The sequence below is a fragment of the Henckelia pumila genome, chromosome 2 (genome assembly GCF_033568475.1).
Source record: "Henckelia pumila isolate YLH828 chromosome 2, ASM3356847v2, whole genome shotgun sequence".
In the NCBI taxonomy this organism is placed as follows: Eukaryota; Viridiplantae; Streptophyta; class Magnoliopsida; order Lamiales; family Gesneriaceae; genus Henckelia; species Henckelia pumila.
In genome coordinates, this window is record NC_133121.1 from 164,142,203 (window position 1) to 164,146,543 (window position 4,341).

The 4,341-nt window shown below is 35.8% G+C and overlaps 1 pseudogene; it reads left to right on the plus strand.

Annotated features, from left to right (window-relative positions):
* The first annotated feature begins 913 nt into the window (after positions 1-913).
* Positions 914-2,558, plus strand: LOC140878849 (berberine bridge enzyme-like 22; annotated as a pseudogene).
* Positions 2,559-4,341: the final 1,783 nt, after the last annotated feature.

Consider the following 4,341-nt stretch of genomic DNA (forward strand, 5'->3'; position numbering starts at 1 on the left):
GTCATAATAATTAACACACACATTACCGAAATAATTAAATGCAAACACTTGGATCCAATGCATCAATCAATAATCCTTCCACTATACATCAAATAATTAAAAAAAAATCTCTCTTATTTTTCCTAGGAATATCATTTTCTACTAACCACTAATAGATATATAGTTTCTTCCAATTTCTTGTATGACCTTGTTTCAACTTCTGCAAAAGTGAATATATATAGGAGAAAGCGGAGGGGTTAGGAAATTTGTGCATCTAAATTCTAAGCAAGCTTGATAAGTAGACATTTTAAATGATTCAAGCTGAAATTTCTGGGCTAGAGCTCTCTTTCATATGGTTCCGGCTACGCTCCGGACGACTAGCTAGTTTTTTAGACCTCTTCGATCGGTATCATATCACTTCAAGATCATTGTATGGTGATAAAACTTCTAGAAATTACATACAACCCTGCTGTAAACTAGACAACCTAAGCAGTTTACAAATAAAAAACTTGGTAGATTCGATGTTGTATGCAGCTTTGATATAATACAGAATCGAAGTAAGTTTAATTTGTAAGAAGTTGATTCAAGAAAATATCACATTATCAGCAAGTTATTGAATCCATCTGTTCCCTTCTTGAACCTGTTGTTTGGTAGAGGAAAGATTTCGCCAAAAGATAGTCGAAATGAACCTTAAAGTTTCACATCCAATTTTATAGTGGAAATCATTCGATTCTACTTTTTTAGATTTCATGTGGACTATAACAAATTAACAATAACATAAAAGTTTTAGCACATGCATGTTCTGTTACTAATTCTTTAAATGCAGTTACTACTTATTAATGGTGTGCATTAATGGTTTGAAGGAAATTACAAACAGTAACCAATATCACTCAAATCTTTGAAATTGTGTAATGTGATGTGCATCTAAGTGAAAATGGCAAGCATTGCAATCTTAATGTTTTCCATTCTTCTCCTTTGTGTTTCATCAGGAGCTATATACCAAGTCGAAGAGAACGTCTTTCTCAAATGCTTGTCACGCCAATCAACACGTAGTGGCGAGATTCTACAAAATATTTACACCCCAAAGTCTTCTGAATACATCACACCTGGAATCAGCTTCTCAAAATCCAAGATGGTTCAATGAGACTAGAGAAAGGCCATTTCTGATCGTGGCACCCCTCGAAGAAACCGACGTTTGGACAGTCGTTAGCTGCAGCAAAAGGCACCGTATCCAAATCAGGGTGAAGAGTGGTGGCCATGATTATGAAGGCCTGTCCGTCCGCTCCAAGTCCGCTTTTGTCATGATTGATCTCAGCAATCTCAACTCCATCCACATTAATCTTACAGAGGAAACGGTGTGGGTTCAGGCAGGGGCCACTTTGGGAGAGTTATACTATCAGATCGCCAATAAGAGCAAGACTCATGCATTCCCTGCAGGATTATGCAAAGGCTTGGGCTTGGGAGGGCACATCAGCGGTGGAGGATTGGGAACATTGGTGAGGAAATACGGCCTTGCAGCTGATAACGTGCTCGATTCCCGATTCATGGATGTTGATGGTTACGTATTCGATAGAAACTCTATGGGAGAAGATACATTTTGGGCTCTCAGGGGTGGTGGTGGAGCAAGTTTTGGAGTGATACTCGCCTGGAAACTCAAGCTGGTTCGAATCCCTAAACAGGTTACAGTTTTCTCCTTTCGTCGTAGACTGGATCTTGGTGATCTAAGCCTTCTCCACAAGTGGCAAAACACTGCCCACAAGCTCCCCGAAGATCTCTTTATTCGAGTCCTAGTGCAGAAAATAGGTAATGGTCGAGGGGCGGCCGCAAGTATTGTCCAGGTGACTTATAACGGCATGTTTCTAGGACCTGCTGCACAACTAGTCAAACTGTTGAGAAAACGGTTTCCTGAATTCAGCCTGGAGACCGAAGATTGTTTCCGGAAACCCGTTAAAGACAGTAGCTGCAGTAGTATGCCTTGCATCAAGAAAGAATGTTACGAGGTGTCCTGGATTCAATCTGTTGTCTTTTTCAGCGGAGGAAAAACCGACCAGCCAGCAGAAACATTGCTTAGCAAATTCAAAAATGCGAGGTTCTTCAACAAGGCGACGTCTGATTTCTTGAAGGCTCCGATTCGTAATAAGGGATGGAAGATGATACAAAAGATGTTCTTGTCCGAAGATGGTGCTATCATGATTATTGATCCTCTGGGAGGAAGAATGGATGATATTGGAGATTATGTACTCCCCTTTCCGCATAGAAAAGGGAACTTGTTCAACATACAATACCAGATAAATTGGTTTGGAAACAATAGTGCCCAAGTTGCTGAAAAGCACCTAGCTTGGATGAGATCTCTCCACAAAAAAATGGCGCCATATGTGGCTAAGTCGCCAAGAACTGCGTACTTCAATTACAAAGATCTCGACTTGGGGAGAAACGACGTGCACTGTAACTACACTCAGGGGAAAGTGTGGGGCGAAAAGTACTTCAAGGGAAATTTTGAAAGATTGGCAAAGATAAAAGCCGGAATTGATCCACGAAATTTCTTCCAAAATGAACTGAGCATTCCAGTTTTAGAATAACAAGCTTAAGATGGTGTGTTTTGACTTTTGATTGAGTTTCTCTAGTAAAAACTAAAAACTGTCATTTCTTCTGAAAGAAGAGAATTCTGAAAATTGTGTTATTTAGCAGTGTATCGTTTCGCGTGCTTGGTTGAATTGTTAGCAACTGAAATTATGAGTAAAATTATCTTAATACACGAACACGGGATAAATTCAGTGAAAAATACCCATATAAAATTATCTAGCTCAATTAACTTTTAGTGAAAAATATTACATCAACTCTCTTCCGTTCTCTATATCGAACTCCTCTGTTTGAAAGAATCTGTTGGTAGTACGAATTATCCACGGTTAATGGACTTGAAGCATTTTGATCAAGGTCCACAGTGTTGTCATCACTGCGTGAATCTTGAGGGCATCTCGTGATTAGCGTGTCACGCAGCATTGAATCCATGGTTGGTCAGGCTCCCCTGTGTTCTGGAAGTTGTAGAGACGATCCCAAAAAGACGAACAACGAGCAACGCCTATGGTGTGACCACCTACACACGACAGTCGACAATATTGGAGTCAAATATTGAATCTCATACTGAAGAAATATGGACAATACTTTTACTGGAAATATACCTAGAAGATAAACCAGTATGTTTGTTTTCTTAGATGGAATAAAATTGAGAAATCATTGAATATAAAATATTTTTGGGGTGGTTTCAAATTTGAAGTTTGATAAAATAGTGATTGAGAAATACTATTATACCATTGTAGGCAACCACATCCCCTACTGCGGCCTCAACGTCAGTACACTGACTCTAGGCACATTTGCGATTGTAGAAGCCCACCTGAAGTGGTGGTGTGCCACCCTCCTCGCACGGACCGCACCGCCCTCTCGAGGCGGCCCAAATTAGAAATGCCAGAGCCATGATCGATGATCAAATATTTTGCCAGACCCTTAATTTTTTGTATTATTATTTTGTTTGTAGTGAAAGTGGTATTTGTTTTAAAAAAATATTATCCAATATATTATTATTGTTATTTTCGGTGATTTTGTTTGTTGATATATTTTAACATAAGCGAAGTGTATTTTTATCCTTCAAAATTAAATATAAAATATATCATTATTATCATTATTATTATTATAAAATAAAATGTGTTGTCATTGTTATTATATTTATATTTATATTTTGACCATTTTGTCATTATTATATTTGTTACTTTTATTTTGACATATTTATTTGAGTACAATAGAATATATTATTATCCTTATTTATTTGTTACAATTATTATCTAATTAATTTGCGTAATTATCTATTAGTTACTGCAAGAATAACAAATTAAATAATTGAACAACGATTAAAATACTTATAGGAATTAATTTTAACTATAGTAATACACTATAAATAAAAATTATTCGTAATAAAACAAGTGTTTGATAATATAAAATTTATTTTTATAATGAAAATATATACTTACCTCGATCGAAATTTGAAATTCTTTTTATTCTGTTTTATAAACACAAATAACAAAGATATAGTTTGATTTAACGTAACAGAAATTTATCCTTTCCCGATTCAAAATTTTGACTACATATTATTTGTTTTCAAATCATAGTAAACAAATAAATTAGTAAGTGAAATTTGTTCATCATGAAACAATCACTACAACAACAAAAATAGTAATATTCAATTGTAATCTCGTTAATTAATCAATTGATTGATTGTTAATTTATTTAATAATAATCATCATCATCATCATCATCATCATCATCATCATCATCATCATCATCATCATCTCATTATTTATATTGTTTGTT